Here is a 17,124-nt window from a genome sequence, read left to right on the forward strand (position 1 = left end):
AAATCTGAAAGCACGGATCTACTGCGACTTATAGCAAGACTGATGAATATATAAGGATAATTAATTTTTTTTATCAAAGAAGGGCTTGTCCCTTCCGATTTTCATTACTGAAAACCACCACAATTCACAAGAAGTTCAGCACAACTCCAGCCTAACACGAAGGACTAAAAGCTACCAGATTGAAATCGCAACATCCCAAGAGGCCAACAAAGGCCAAATATCCGCGCTAGAACCCAACATTACAACCGACGACACAATCCACATCCTAAACCGATCATTACATCAAAAGAAACCAGAACACTGAAGGAATCCCAGCAGCAACTAGAAGAACAACAACGCCAGGGTCGCCACAGCAAGAGTTTTCTTCATCCCAGCCTCGCAACATTGATCTTCCACAGAAAGATAAGGACGATTAATTGTCTTACATAATTAGAAAGATAATTAAAAAAGCCACATGCGGCTACGCCCGAAATACACAAGGAAAAAAGAAGAAAGAAGACAAGGATCTGGCTCGCTGATCTCTACTTTCTTGATGCGTTGCTGCAGGCCGCGGGAACTAGTCTCCGCGGCGAGCGGCGATGAGCTCTTTCGTGTCCTCAAGATGTTGCTTGAGAACATCCATGGATTCCTCCACTAGCCTTTGGCGCTCGTTGTGGAGAATGTCATTCTCGTCCATCAGTTTCTTGACGATGACGCCGGTCCTCTTCAACAAGGCACTGGTCTCCTCCTGCTGGTCTGCACTTAGGACGATCTTCTCCCTCAGCAGGTCGCGCTCTGCCCAGAGCCTCTCATTACCCTCCCTTAGTGCGCCGATAGCCTGTTCAAACGAGGCTTTCATGTCGTCCTGCAACCTCGCAAAACGGGAGATCTGATCCATCTGGCCATGGACGATCGCATGCATGCGCCTGTAACAGTCGTCGCCTGCACGCGAGAAATTTTCCTAGGCTGTCGCGGCGCGGCGGGACATCTCTGCTGCTTCCGCGGCGCGGCTGGACCAGTCTGCTGCATCGACGGCGCGGCGGGACCTCCGTGCCGCTTCAGCGGCACGGCGGGACCTCTGTACTGCTACTTCCGCGTGGCGGGACATGTCGGCTGCTCTCGCAGCGAGGCGGGACATCTCTCGTGCTTCCGCTTCCATGCTCGCCTCTCCCTGGTGGCAATCTCTCGACCCAGAACTCACGCTGGCCATGGCAGACGCAAGGGAAGGATGCTGAATGGCTTGCTTGTTTTTGTGGATGAGGAGTTGAGGAGGAATGCGCAGTCATCTTGGCATACTAGTATTTATAACCGAGTACTAATACACTCCTAAGTGGGAAACCGTTTAGGTTGTGATCGGTGTGAACAGGTTTGCAATTCAATATAGCGTGGAGTAATTTGGAATGTGACGAGACGCAAGCTCAAAATTTATTGACGGTTCAAGTTTCGAAGTGCGGCACTATTCCCGGATGGAGTACTTCTTTTTCTACTCTCTCCTTTCCGGTTTGATAGGGCTTATCTCAAAATTTTAGTTTTTCCATTTTATAAGGCTCAATTTGGTTGTTCCCCAACACATGTTCAGATTCCAAGGTGCATTAAATCATTGCATGCAAGTATTAACTGAAAATTGACCAATGCATGAACTTTATGCATGCATGCATTGCAATTAATGCATTGATAAACATAATTTTTTATCGCCACCAAAACCCACCATTTCTTAAGCTAAAGTAGACCAAGGTAATCCCTATATTAGCATATTACTAAGATAAACAGAAGGCACTGTAGAAACATTTAGGACGTGAGCTTGTCAATCTGAATGTGGAGGGACACAAGCTTAGCCCCGGCCAGCAGCTTGGGCGGAACTGTCAAGAAGGTCAGCTCCTGCACGTCGATGACGCCGAGATCCTTGCTGCTTGTCACCTCCATTTCCACCTTGACGGCGTCGGTTGTGCCTTTGGGCTCCCCCAGCTGGCCATTCGCCCACAGCTTGGCCACATAGTGCGGCAGTGGGGACACCCCCGCTCTGATGCAGATGACCGACACGATGATAGGCGCGCCGATGTCGAGCACGCTGCCGACCAAGAAAAACACGCGACGGTCCTCCTCCGCGAACAGCAAGAGCCGTGGCTCCGACAGTGGCACTTGCAGCTAGAGCACCTTGCCGTACTGGATCCTGTGCACGGGCATGGGATGCGCGGTGCTGATGTGGTGGTAGAGCGCCGGCGGCGGGCCTTCATAGCCGCAGACAGGCACGGGGCATTTGCAGGGCGCGAGCGGACACACGCTCTGGTGATCGGCGAGCTTGTGGTAAGTGACGTAGAGCCCACAGCCTTCGTGCGGGCACTCCACCCTCACCAACGAAAGGACGGAGTCCACTGCCGTGTTCCGCACATCGAAGCTACCGCCGCGCTCGCACTTCTGGCACTGCCGCTGGTTCCCCGGGCGCTCGACGCGGTAGTCCGCGCAGGCCAGGTGCCCTCCCTTGCACTGCAGAAATCAATCGAACACCACATCAATCAAGAAACCTGCACCTTGCTCAATCAGCCGAACGGACGAGGTGTATTCGAACCTCATACACTGGAGGCGTCAAGGGGCGGAGGCACAAGGGGCAGTGGAGCACGGTGAGGTCCATCGAGACCTTAGAGAGCTCCATCGTCGGGTGCTCTTCGGTCTGCATGATCTCGCCCTCCTCGTGCACAACCATCTCTCGACTTGGGCCGGGGTATTACAAAGCTTTACCGTCACATATTTTATACTACTTCAAGGTGCATTAAATCAACACATGCAAGTATCAAAAGGAGAGTCACGACATGCATGCATGCGTTGTAATTAATGCATCGGTAAACACAAATTATTGAAATATATCGAGTGCAGTGCTTTGATGTGTCGCGTCAACTCGTACAACAACGAGAAGTTTGATTATCCTCTCCCTCGCCGACTTAACTGCACTTGCCTTTGGCTGTATGACAGGTTGGCCACACACCTGTCGGGCCCACCTGTCATGCACGCAAAGGCAGGAGCGTCCCTCCCTCGCCCATGAGCGTGGTGGCTGGCAAGACTAGGAGAAGCTTTCCCTACACGCTCTCCCTCCCGCACGCGGTGGACATGCAGCAGTTCAATCGGTGTCAGATGGCCAGAAGCATACTGTAGTACTCCTCCATTGCAGTAGTACTCCATCATTGTTCGACTTCCCGAAGAGGCGAAGAGCCAAGCGCAGCCCAGACGCTCGTGTGGAAGTTTCATGTGTAGAGTAGTCTAGGATAGCGTGTACCGTGCCTGTAGGCTTAAAATCGTTGGGGTCGGCTCCATGCTATGTGGCCGTCTCGAAGTTTTAAAAAAAATTAAAATAGTCTTCTGGCCCTACCTGACACCCTGGTGATTGTAGTTTGCACGCTCATCTAGTCAAGATAGGAATATATATTTTAATTTGTTTTTTCTTCGAAAAGGGGGGACTCCTCGGCCTCTGCATCAGAATGATGCATACGGCCACATATATTTTAATTTGTGGTGGGTAAATGTTAGAGGTTGCAGCAAATATATTGTACACTACGGGTCTTTCAGCCAAGTTTAGAGGCAAGAATGTGGGGCCAGTGCTATGATGTGTCGCGTCAACTCGTACAACGAGGAGAAGCTTGATTTTACTACACGCCTTCTCCCTCACCCATGCGCGCGGTTGCTCGCAAACGAGGACATGCTTTTACTTAGTAGTACTTCTACAACAAGCTATCCGTCCCGCTCGCGGTGGACGGACATGCAGCAGTGGATTCGACACTGTAGAAGTAGTAGTAGTAGTAACATCATTGTTCATCTTCTCGAAGAGGTGAAGAGCCAAGCGCAAACCGAACATTGTAGTTGCGAACATTGGAGCACGCATATAGCCAGGCTCTTGCATGAGACAAAATTGCTATGTGAGCCCACTATTGTACTAGTACGTACAACTACTTGCTAGTATAGCCCTGTAAACCAGAAAGGAGTATTTGCCCTTCTAGATATTTCAACAAGTGACTAGACTACACCGAGACGGAGTACATATGGAGCAAAATGAGTGAATCTGCACCGTAAATAAATACTCCCTCCGTCCCATAATATAAGAGCATTTTTGACACTACACTAGTGTCAAAAATGTTCTTATATTATGGATAGAGGGAGTACGTACTAGTTCTATCGTTTTCCTCTCCGAGGTGCACAATATTGAGTATACTGACTAGTCTCTTTTTGACAGACATTTACGTTTTTTACACAGTACAGACGCAAGCGCTCATATACACGCGCATACACTCACCCCTATGAACACACACACGCACGACACTATCATCTTGAAATTTATGAAGTCACCATAGGCACCTCGTCGTCGACGGGTCCATAGGTGCTTCAATGCCAAGGAGGGAGAGGGTAGCAGTTCCCGAGACGTTGAACGGTCAATGATGCATCCTCAATTATATGTAGAGGGAATTAATTGGAGAAGCAGAATAGAGCCAGCACAATGTGATGCAACAGAGTTTGGACTCTGATATAATAAAGGCGCCCCACCACTCCAATCCATCGACTCCCAAGTCTCTGCGCAACACTGCTCACTCCAATCTAAGACCAAGTGACCAGAAGCCACAAGCACCTATGGAGGCGATGGACGCGAGCGGTAGTCGGCTGTGCCAAATAATCCAAGGCGCCTGTCAGCGTTCTGGGAACGGGGGTCCCCCGACTTTCCTGCCTGCGGCCTGCGGCGTGGCTCAAAAGGGGGCCTAGCGCGGCCCATCTTCACCAACACAAACCCAAGACCCTCACGAGGGGCCAAGCCTCGTGGGGCGGACGACGCGGAGCTTCCTCAGGCACGGCCTGGTCAGGCTGGCTCATGAGGAGGCGGAGAGATCAAGGCGGGGTACCTCACGAGGTGCCCGTGACGCAAGCCATCACGACCGAGGGTGCCAGGCGGGTGCCAGCCCGCGCAGTGTCCTCCTTTCCTCTTTGGTGCAAAGGGGGCAAGCGCAGCCGCGGAGTACCGAGGCATCAGGCAAAGGTTGCCATTTCGGTGCAACGAGACCAAGACCAGGAGGACTACGAGACGGAGGTCACCGTGGAGCCCAAGACGGCGTCATCACCAGAGCTTTGCGCAGGCGAAGACTACTTTTGTCAGGATAGCTAGTACTAGCTGTCCCCCTTCAAATTAGCCCGCCATTGTTGGCTCCCTTCCTGCTCGATATTTGGGAAGAGGACCAGGGCCCCTATAAATAGGACCGGCCACCCGCTAGACAGGGGAGAGAGGACCGAAGGCAAAAAGAAAGAGAGAGAGAGAGAGAGAAGGGCGACTGAGCTCCTCCCAGCAGTTCATCGCCCCAGCCAAGAACAGACCCTCGCGAGGCTGTTCTTCCTTGTATTGTTTATCATCATCAGCCCAAGAGGCAATCCACCACACCACACACTGGAGTAGGGTATTACACCACAACGGCGGCCCGAACCAGTATAAACCCTGTGTCTCTTGTGTTGTTCTTTCCTTAGTTTAGATCCTAGCAAGGCGGAGGGGTGCAGGTAGGTAGGAGACAAAAGCTCCGCGCGCACCCCAGTGTCCGAACCTCAAGGGTCTGCGGAACCCGAAATCCGACATTTGGCGCGCGAGGTAGGGGTGCGCCGGGATTCGTCTTCCACCACCCCGTTCTCCTCCGACCATCACGCCCATGTCTGACGCTCGTCGGGCCCGCGCCGAGCGCCGGGCTGCGCTCGCTTCCCGCGTCGCCCAGACGGCCCATGTCCCCTGCGCCCTCGCCGTTCCCCGTCACCCGCCGTCAACGCCGCCACCGACTCGGCGGGGGACGAGCGGCAAGCATCGTCCCAGCATCCGTCCGTACGGCAAGACGGCCGCACTGCAACTCCCTCCCTCACCCCAGCTGGTTCTTCGTCCCGCGCGCTTCGCGCGCCCATGGAGGCTCGAGCTGCACTCATCGCGGCGAACGAGCTCCTGCGCTACCGCCCCGTCGACGACGTCTACGAAGAATGGCTCGACCGCGTCGCCGAGCTCATCCGCGCCGCATGGGCTCTCCTGCGCCGTCCGTTCCGCTGCACCGCACCCCGCCCCGCGTGGGCAATGAAGCTCCGGCGGCGCCCCGACCGCCTCCTCCTCAGGAAGGCGCCATGGATCCAAGGCGCGTGGCCCCTGGGCGGAACCCGCTCCGGCAGGCACCAGCGCAGCAAGAGCAGAGCTGTCAAGAAGTCCCTCACCCGCAAGAAGCTGCCCGGGCGCTCCCTGCTCCAGCACGTCGCGACCATGCTCCTGCTCCCGCGCGTCAAGACCCCGCGCTGCACCCAGCTGCAGCGCGTGGGGACATGCAAGACCAAGCTCCCCGTCATCCAAGGCCTCCCGTGGCCACAACAGGCTGCTGCGCCTTCACCGCCGAGCTACGCAGCGTCGCGTGGCCCGGCAAGTTCAAGCCAGACTTGCCTCCTCGCTACGACGGCACGGCTGACCCTGCGGAGTTCCTCCAGCTCTACGAGCTGGGCATCGAAGCTGCCAACGGAGACGAGAAGGTCATGGCAAACTGGTTCCCCATGGCACTGAAGGACGGGGCCCGCACCTGGCTCCTGAACCTGGCTCCAGGCACAATCTCCTCCTGGGACGAGATGCGCACCCGCTTCATCGCCAACTTCCAAGGCACTCGCGACCGACCACCCGCCGTAAGCGAGATGCGCCGCATCAAGCAACAGCCCGGGGAGACCCTGCAGAAGTACATCCAGCGCTTCAACAACGCACGCCTCAAGATTCCCAAGGTGACCGACGAGGCCATCATCTCGGCCTTCTCCGACGGTGTGCGCGACGTCAAGATGAAGGAGGAGCTGGCGATGCATGAACACCTGTGCACCTCCTTGGAGCTGTTCAACCTAGCAAACAAGTGCACCAGGGCCGAGGAAGGGCGTCTCTCCCTCCTCGAGCTGCCTGCCGCAGACCCAGAAGAGAAGAAGCCCAAGACCAAGGATGTGAAGTGTAAGGGGGCTACCGTGCTCGCGGCAGAACCAGACACCAAGCGAGGCAGAGATCAGCCCAAACCTTCCAAGGGCGGCCGGTACTGTGTGTACCACGACCTCCACACCCACAACAGCAATGAATGTCAAGAGCTTCGAGCCGTGCGAGAAGGAAGGATCGGCTGTCGCCCTGACCGCAGTGACCGGGGCTACGGCCGAGGAGGAGGAAGGAACGCAGGACGCTGGGAAGACCGTGGCCCATGCCAAGGGTGGTGCGACCAACCTCGCGAGGATCACTAGCAAGACCCGCCTCGCGAGGGAGGCTGGAGGGATCAGCCTCGCGAGGGGGACTGGAGGGATCAGCCTCGCGAGGATCGCCCGCAAGGCAACGCAGGCCTCCCACCGCTGCCGCCGCAGCCAAGAAGAAATGAAGACCGCCACCAGGACGAGGGGGCTGGGGGCTTCTAGGAGCCGCGCGCGATCGCCTGCATCTTGGGCGGGGCACAAGCCCCAGCCTCTCAGCGCATCTTCAAGCAGTTCGCCCGCGAAGTGAACGCAGTCCTCCCCAGGCTCGAAGCCACATGCCCTCTCAGGTGGTCGGCGTGCGCCATCACATTCAGCTCGGCAGATCAGCTCAAGTGTGCGGCTGCAGCCGGAGTCCTCCCGATGCTTTGTTCCCCAATCATCATCAACGTGGTGGTCACCAAGACCCTCATCGATGGCGGGGCAGGGCTCAACGTCCTGTCCGTGGAAACATTCAACAACCTCCAAGTGCCCTACAGCCAGCTTCAGCCAACCAAGCCTTTCTCCGGTATCACCGACGGCTCCACGGCCCCGATTGGGCAGGTCCGCCTCCCTGTCACCTTCGGGGCACGCGACAACTACCGCACCGAGCTCATCGACTTCGACGTCGCTCACGTTCGCCTGCCGTACAACGCCATCCTTGGGTACCCAGCGCTGGCCAAGTTCATGGTCGTAACTCACCACGGCTACAACGTCCTCAAGATGCCAGGAAGTGGCGGAGTCATCACGGTGCCCTATGAAGAGAAGGACGCGGTGTGTTCCCTGGAACGAGCCTTTCAGGCCGCGTCACTTGAAGACCCGGATCGTGGAAGCAGGAGGCCTCCCGAGACCGGCCCTAAGAAGAAGAAGACATCGTCCGGCCCGACCACTCAGGAGGCAGGCCCCTCTGGGCCCGCGCCTGCCCAGGAGGAACCTCCTTCCATCGCATAGGAAAGCGCACCCAGCGCCCTCCTCAGGCAGGGCTCGGGGGCTCTCCCCTGGAGGGCCACTGACCTAGCTAGGGTCACGAGGGAGGCGCTTGGGCACCACATGGAGGCGTGTTTCAAAGCATGTTTCCCTCAAGAAGGAGCAAGGCAAGGAGATCCAGACCCTCAGGAGTTCATCAGCAAGGTCATTTAGGAGCTACAGGAGTCAAGAGTCATGAAAGGCGGCCGCCGCCCACCAGCAGTGGCTCCCCATCCAGGCGAGGATGGTGGGCTGCGCGTCTGCATCGACATACCAGGGCTCAACCGAGTCGCCTCTCTGGAGCGCCTCTGGCCCTCGCGAGTGGGGCGCTACGGAGGCCCACTCCACAGCTACGTTCGCATGCCTTATGGCCTGCCGAGCGCGGCTGACGCGTACCGGCGCCTCATGAGGGGCATCACGGAGGCATGAGAGGCCAGGCGTTCCGCTGCCCTGGCAGGGATGGAGATGGCCCGCGAGGAGCCGCTAGCGCCTCCGAAGCCTCCTGAGGCCCCTGGGCCTGGGGGCTCGTGAGGATCGGCTCCCGCAGCCCACCGAGCCTGCTACATGAACGCTCCTTCGTCCTCAACATCATCGGGTAACACCTTTCTAGTTTTACTTCCAGCTGGGAGCGCCCCCCCAGGGCAGCATTATTCCCAGGCCGCGTGGGTCCGTCCCTGTGGCGTGTATCCCTTTTTTTATTCCATGTTGTTAGCTTACCTTGTTGGGGGCGCCCCTCAGGCTGCATGATCCCCAAGCCGCTCGGGCCAGGCCCAGTGGCATGTATCCCATTTGCGTTTATTTCCGATTATGCGTTAGACCCACCAGGCTTGATTATTTGATGCCGGTCCACGGCACCTCTTCTTCTCCATGCCGACCACTTGCACGTTAAAGGGGGGGTACCTGAGCATCGTGACTCAGGGCTCTTACTGGCTCTCCAGCCCTCACCCTCTGGCCTTGTCCATGGCATCGCGACCTGGCATACCAGCGACGGCTGAGACCAGGTCGAGGGCCAGGACCCGAGGACGTGGAGTGCCGACATCTAACCAAATTTGCAGGAACGCATCACAAGATAAGTCCCAGTGCCAGGCGCAACCCGCCTAGAGGTAGGGCCCCATGAGTCCCGCGCTGGCTCACGGGTGCCCAGATACACCTCGCCAGGCCCTACTGTGCCAGCCACGTGTCAGGGCAGGGCTGTACACGCCCCGGGGGCTCCTCCCGGATGGGGGCCCCCTCCCACGTACCAGTGGAAGCACCATGCTCCGCGCTGGCTGACGACACTGCCGAGGAGCGGCTATGCCCGTACACATACGGTAGCACTATGCTCCGCGCTGGTGATAAACAACTGAGGGTGGCCCCCGGGCCGCATCAACCTCAGGGAGCCCAGAGCTCAGTGTCTAGCCTCATCGTAACGCCTCCCCTCGGGAGTGCCGCGTGAGGGGGCTGGGCACGGGGGCTGCGCCTGGGTCACACCCAGATGCACGCCGCCCAGCCAGGTCCCCCCGGGCCTGGTTCGTCGCGCGTCTCTCCCTGAGCGGAGCCATGGTACGAAGGCCGTTTGAGCGTCAAGGGGGACTCCTGAGCATCGCGACACAGGAGCCTAACTAGTCACGTAGCCCCTCACTCCGTGGCCCCGTCCTGGTTTCCGGTCGGGACCAGCACTGGGTGAGGCACGCGCGCGGCCGGGCTCTGCAGACGTAGAATGGTAGATCGACCCTCATCACACCTCCCTACTTGCTGTTCGTGCGCGAAGGGGGACTCCTGAGCATCGCGACTCAGGAGCCTACCTTGTCACGTAGCCCCTCACTCCTTTGGTCCCGTCCTGGTTTCTGGTCGGGGCTAATGCTGGGTGAGGTATGCGCGGGGCCGGGCTCTGCCGGCGTAGAACATAAGAAAGTAGGAAGGAAAAACGTAAATTCAAGGAATTCAAAAGCAAATATTATAGTCCACACTGTTATCTCGATACCAAACGCAAGTTTAAACGCCTCCTCGAGGCACGATACATGTGCAAGAATTAAAAGCAGGACAGGAGCCACAGTGGAGCCACTTGTCGGCGGTGGAGCAGCGCGGAGTGGCTTCGCCTCATGGAGCAGCAGGGTCGGCAGCGCCTTGCCTCGGCTTGGTGCTGAAGGCCCGGAACTTCCCCAGCAGAACCTCTGCGCAACCCTTCACGGCCTCGGCAGTGGCAGCGGCACGCTCGCCGCTTACTGGCTCCAGCAGGCCATCGAGGTCAACGTCGGGATCGCGAAGCTAGATGTGGGTGAGCACCCGCGTCAGTGCTGCAGAAGACAGGACACGCGCCTCGGCCTCCACCGTGGGGCCAAGGCCAAGGGCGACATCTTCAAGAGCGCGAACCAGGAAGGGAAGCAGCTTGGCGGGGCCGTCCTCGGCGCCAGCCAGCGGGCTCTCCAGGCCACTGTCGTAAAGCGTCCTCAGTGAGGAGCGAGCCTTCGCCTCCATCTTCGTGAAGGCCATGCGGTCCTCAGCAAGAACCAGGGCCTTGTCGTCCAGCTCGGCCTTCCTCGCCCTCAACTCCTGCTCCAGCACGCCTAGGCGGTCGCGGCGCTTCCTGAGCTTGACCTGTCTCTCCGTGACGGCCGCCTCGCGAGCCTTCACACCTTCTTCTTGCTATAGGCGCAGGCGGACCTCTTTCGCGAGCTGGTCCCGCAGGCCCTGCAACTCGTCCTCCAGCGCCTTGCAGCGACCGCGGATGACGACCACCTCCCCCAGGGCTGCGTCACGAGCAGCCTTCGCCTCAAGGACGGCCTACTTCTCCTCGTCGCATGCCGTCGAGGCCTGGACCAGTGCCGCCTGAATCGAAGCGTCGGAGCGAACCCATTCAGAAGCCAGCTCCAAGCACCCAGCCACCAAGCGGGGGTCGGCGCCAAGAAGATCCTTCCGCAGTCGGTCCAGCTCAGCAACAGCATGATCCAGAATGGCAGAAGGAGTCGGAGAGACAGCAGCCGGTGGAGTAGGAGGAGAAGGCGGCAGCGCGGCCGTAGCATCCTGAGGCGGAGTCTGCCGCGCCCCGACAGCTGTGGTGGCTGCGGCAGGCGAGAGCACCTCGGGAGCCACTTGGGCCGTGGGGGCTGAGCTCGCCCCAGCTGGCTCAGCCAGGCCTCGCGAGGACGACCGGGCAGGAGAAGCCTGTGCGTCGCGGTCACCCTCCTTCACGGGCAGAGGCGCTGCCACGGATGGAACCTCAGGAGCCCCCTTCGGCTTCTTTGCTGCGGGCGCCAGCCTATCCAAGAGATGCGGACGTCAAGCCTTAGCAGCAGAGCAAGCGATAAAGACAGGAATCGAATGCTTACGGGTCGTCGCCAGTGAGCTCAAGCGGCCTCCGGCCAAATTTGAAGCCTGAAAGCCGGCTGGAAGGGTCAAACTTGGGAAGCTTGGAAGCGGAAGGTGCGGTCCGCCCCGGGGCCTGGGCAGGCCCGCGGGAGATCAGCCCGGTCCTGTCCTTCTTCGGGATCTGGGGCAAGCTCCTGCCGTCCTGCTCGTCGTCATCCTCGTTGTCATCGCTCGGAGAGAGGCGGAGAACGCGGGACCTGCGCCGGGGGAGGGGAGCTCTCGACTCTCCGTCAGTCGCCTTAGAGTCAGGCCCTCTTTCCCGCTCCCCTCCTTCCTCCTCTTCGCTGGAGTCGTCGGAGGGCACGTCCACCGGTTCCTCGGGAGTTTCCATGGGCACGAGCCCATCCCCGTTGAAGGCGGGCATGGACTCCACTACCTGCTCCCAGTCATCGCGGAGGAACAAGGGCGTAGGAGTACCTTCCAACCTCGCCACATCGCCCCCGACCAGAGATTGGAGGACCGCAGCCAGATCACCGTCGGCTAAGGCCGCGGGGCTCGGACGGGGCCTCCACATTAGAAGTGAGTACTGCCAAAGCGGAGCCAGCTGGTGCTCCAGGAATTCCCTCAGCAGCAATGCGCCGGTCAGCTTCGCCGCCGCCATATTGGTCGGCCTTAGATCCGCGTCCATCTTCTCCAACATCAGCTTCGTGTGGGGGTCCGTGAGCTCCGCTCGACCCCAATTGCTGGAGCTCGTGGGCTGCTCCGTTGGCAAGATCAGGCGAGGGTGGATGCACCCAGCATCCACCAAGACCCACTTGCTCCTAAAGCCCTCAATCCTTTTCCCGGGGTTCGAAATGGCAATGGCGCCACCGTACGCGACGAAGCTCGCGCACGCGGAAGCAGTACAGCGAGAGGTCCGGAGGTAGAAGTAGTGGCACAGCAAGGCCACTGAGGGCTGCACCCCTACGTGAGCCTCACAGTAATAGGCGAAGATTGCCAAGAGAAGGACGGAGTTGGGGTGGAGATGCAAGGCTTGCAGCTTATAGTGGCGGAGGACAGAGAAGAAGAACTCGGAGAAGGGAGGCACCAGGCCAGCAGCAATGGCACTTACGAAGAGCGGATAGAAGGTGCTCCCTTGACCCTCAGGGGTGGCGGAGCTGGCTTTAAACATCTTCGCCCCGTTGACGCCCCGCGCCGTCGCCATCCGGCGCAACCGGGCAAGGCTCGCCTCCGACACGTTCGGCGGGTCCAGGGCGGACGAGTACCAAGCTACGGCCGGGGGCTGACGAGGCGCCATGGCTTCCTAGGTCACACGGTCGGAGCGGATCTGGAAATTTTGGAGGAAGGAAGGAGAGGCGCAAGAAATGGGATCTGAGCAGCAACCGGAGAAAGCAAGGAGCAAAGCCTAGGTGGGTGCCGCTCCTTAATCAACTCGCGCGGTTGCTAAGGCGCCCACGTACAATCAACCGCCACGCGGCGCCCAAGGCTGTAGACTGTAGGGGACCGCGGCGCTTCGCTCTTGCACTTCCGCCTCCCTGCACGGCCAAGTCCGAGCGCGCCTTGGGCCCGGGGGCTACTGTCGGCGTTCTAGGAACGGGGGTCCCCAGACTTTCCTGCCTACGGCCTGCGGCGTGGCTCAAAAGGGGGCCCAGCGCGGCCCATCTTCACCAACACAAACCCAAGACCCTCGCGAGGGGCCAAGCCTCGCGGGGTGGACGACGCGGAGCTTCCTCAGGCACGGCCTCGTCAGGCTGGCTCACGAGGAGGCGGAGAGATCAAGGCAGGGTACCTCACGAGGTGCCCGTGACGCAAGCCATGATGACCGAGGGCGCCAGGCGGGTGCCAGCCCGCGTAGTGTCCTCCTTTCCTCTTTGGTGCAAAGGGGGCAAGCGCAGCCGCGGAGTACCGAGGCATCAGGAAAAGGTTGCCATTTCGGTGCAACGAGACCAAGACCAGGAGGACTATGAGATGGAGGTCACCGTGGAGCCCAAGACGGCGTCATCACCAGAGCTTTGCGCAGGCGAAGACTACTTTTGTCAGGATAGCTAGTACTAGCTGTCCCCCTTCAAATTAGCCCGCCATTGTTGGCTCCCTTCCCGCTCGATATTTGGGAAGAGGACCAGGGCCCCTATAAATAGGACCAGCCACCTGCTAGACAGGGGAGAGAGGACCGAGGGCAAAAAGAAAGAGAGAGAGAGAGAGAGAGAGAGAGAGAGAGAGAGAGAGAGAGAGAAGGGCGACTGAGCTCCTCCCAACAGTTCATCGCCCCAGCCAAGAACAGACCCTCGCGAGGCTGTTCTTCCTTGTATTGTTCATCATCATCAGCCCAAGAGGCAATCCACCACACCACACACTGGAGTAGGGTATTACACCACAACGGTGGCCCGAACCAGTATAAACCCTATGTCTCTTGTGTTGTTCTTTCCTTAGTTTAGATCCTAGCAAGGCGGAGGGGTGCAGGTAGGTAGGAGACGAAAGCTCCGCGCGCACCCCAGTGTTCGAACCTCAAGGGTCTGCTGGAACCCGAAATCCGACAGCGCCAGCCTGCGGCCCCGCACCGCGCAGCGTTTCCAGAGGGTGCTGGTGACCACAGGCATCGTAGCCCTCGTCGACACTAGCTTTGCCTCTCGCATGGATGACATGATGGTCAACTCCATCCGCAAGTTCATCGCCGTCAAGAAGCGCACGGACGACCTTGCCGTACTGCTCCAGCCCGCGCGCCCAGGATCCTCATTGCCTGCCACCCTCATCGGCCTCCATGGTGACGAACTCTTTCAAGCCCTGGTGGCCCTGCAGTTGCCGGAGGTCGCGACGAAGAATGTGCACCTCAAGGACGCGCTCGCCGCACAGCGCCTCGCCATGCAAGAAACCGTCGACCTGCACATCCACGTCTACAAGAAAATCGTCTACATAGGCCACTACAAGTCAAGCAAGGATAGAAAGACGTTGGCCTTCTTCCAGCGGCTGGAATCTTTGGACGCCATTGTTCAGAAGCACGTCGACCTGGCCACGAAAGCCGCTACTACTTAGGTGCCGTTCGGTGGGCCGGCGCACTGAGTCGAGGAGGTGGACGTCGTCGATGGATGCATCTCTTCTTCTTGCCTCCTATAACCAGCACTGCATCGCCTCGTGGCCTTAATGTTTTATTAGTATAATACTCCCTTCGTTCCCAAATATAAGTCTTTCTAAAGATTCCAGCAAGTGACTACTACATACGGAGCAAAATGAGTGAATCTACACTCTAAACTATGTCTACATACATCTGTATGCTGTATTCCATTTGAAATAGTATCTAAAAAGGCTTATATTTATGAACGGAGGGAGCATATGGCATTTTTATTCCAGTCATAACGTTTTCACTATGGGGTGGGGCCGCAGTTGAGCAAACCCACCCCGCCCACCGGGCGTCGTCCGAGTTTAGAATTAGAAGAGAGAAACGAGGGAGGAGAGCTTGCTGTAGCACGGACGCTGTTGTCAGATGGGACTCGTGTTTATAGAATAGGAGTACTGAGCACTCGTGCCTTTTTTTTCTTTTTTCAGGGAAAAATTAGTCGTATGTCTAGTACCACTAGTTGGGTGTGTGCGACCTATAGCTGTCATCACTTTAGGTCTCCTTTTCGAACCACGGCTATGCTTCACAGTACATATTATTTCACGCATTTATCCTCCTATATGTACTCCTAGGCTATTTCCACATGCTCCCATTTGCCGACATGTGGGACATAGAGCATCTGGGTCATAGTGCATGCACGACTCAGAGCATATGCCGGGGTACTTTACATTTCAGACCTCACGAGTTTCATGCAAACCCCCCGCAGAAGAGTAAATAAATGAATGAATTACTACATGAAACCGGATTATTTTCGTGGAAACCAGAGCACGTTCATTAAATTTTGGACATAACATGTTTATAAAAAATGACTGGACCGAAACCAGTCTAAGGGCCTCTTTGATTTTTCCGGCAAAAAAGGGCCTCTTTGATTCACAGGATACTGAAAACACAGGAACGGGGAAAGTATGATGGCGATGAACCGAGACAAGGAGAACTCTAACTCAGTTAGAGGTTAGAGTTAGATTCTAACCCTAAACTAACTCTAAACCAAAGAGGTGTATGGATGGCAGGGTTAGATTGACAATAAATGCTCTATCTCAATCATTTGACTACTTTGGACCCTATTTCCTGCCGGATTTGGAGGGTGCTTGGATACGTTTTAGTTCCGTGACTAAAAGTAGTGAGACTAAAACTTGCTAGCCTCACCCATGCTTGGATCCAAATACTAAAGAGACTAAAATCAAGTTAATGAGCATTTATTATCCTCCAAACCCTCCAATCCAGAACTCGCCTATGTTAAAGGAGAGGACTTAAATGAGGAGAGAGATGACTAATCCACATTTTTGTAGGGGTACCCCTGACTAAATTTTTTTAGTCTCAAGACTAGTTTTAGCCCCTCTTTAGTCAGGGGTGCTTGGAACTTTTAGCCTCTTAAAGAGACTATTTTTAGTCGGACTAAAATAAGTCCCTTGGATCCAAGCACCCTCTTGGTGTGGCCGGCTCTTCTGTGGCCTCCTCCCGCTCACAATTGACATAAACGAACCATCTATACAAATCAAGCATGAAAAACATGATAATTTTTACTTTGTCCATACAAATGAGATATCCCACTTAAACATACAAGTCGTCAATCAAGCTTCACAAAATAAAAAAACACTTCATGAAACAAAGAATGATCTAACTCATCACGGAAGTCATTCACGATAGGGAGGGAGCCCGGAGCCCCTCACGCACCGAGGGAGGAGCTCTCCATTGTCGCTCTGGAGGAAGGCTCTGTAGAGCCCAAGCCCCGGGAACCCCTCCGACGCCGGCCCTTGCGAGTTGAGGTCGACACCGACATGGGTAGCAGGGCCGCTTGCCGCCGACTGGGAACTTAATCTTTGGGCCTCTAGAAATAATGCAAGCCTGTAACTAAAATACCTAGAAAGGTGAACTGAATCTTTGGGCCTCTAGAAATAATGCAAGCCTGAAACTGAAATACCTAGAAAGGTGAACTGATTCTTTGGGCCACTAGAAATAATGCAAAACTGAAATTCAAATACTTAGAAAGGTGAACTAAATCTTTGGGCCTCTAGAAATAATGTAAGCCTGAAATTGAAATACCTAGAAAGGTGACCTGAATCTTTGGGCCTCTAGAAAGATTTATTACCTCCTCAAGTAGCATCAAACAATTCCATGCATGCACCACAAATCTATACCATGCTTGATCAGGATCTACTTTTCCAAATCAGAATTAGCGCTAGAGCAAGCAAGATCGCTGATATGGCCGTGAGACAAAGAAGGAACGAACAAACTCACCCCTCTCGCGACCTCCCTGGTAGATGCGTCGCCGCCGCGCACGAAATAGGGAGAAAAACGACTGGTGAAGGGGGAGCGGGGCGAACTTCGAAGACCGGAGGGACAGGGCAGCCGGAGTAGGGCGGCGGAGGCCAGAAGGAGAGGGCGGCCGGAGGAGAGAGAGGGCGAGCGACCCTATGGGGAACAGAGAGGAGTCGTGTGATATGTGGGGGTGGAGCGATCTGGTGCAGGCAGGGGAGATTTATTTAGTTCTCTTCTAGTGGGCCCGAGGATAACTAACGCAATTAGAACCTCTCCACCGGGCTAGTTTTTTA

The 17,124-nt window shown here is 56.7% G+C and overlaps 1 pseudogene; it reads right to left on the reverse strand.

The window, feature by feature from the left end:
- Nucleotides 1-1,767: 1,767 nt before the first annotated feature.
- LOC147985126 (E3 ubiquitin-protein ligase SINA-like 3) lies at nucleotides 1,768-14,057 on the reverse strand (annotated as a pseudogene).
- Nucleotides 14,058-17,124: the final 3,067 nt, after the last annotated feature.

This window comes from Triticum urartu, chromosome 2A, assembly GCF_056163025.1.
Source record: "Triticum urartu cultivar PI428250 chromosome 2A, HENAU_Tu73, whole genome shotgun sequence".
In the NCBI taxonomy this organism is placed as follows: domain Eukaryota; kingdom Viridiplantae; phylum Streptophyta; class Magnoliopsida; order Poales; family Poaceae; genus Triticum; species Triticum urartu.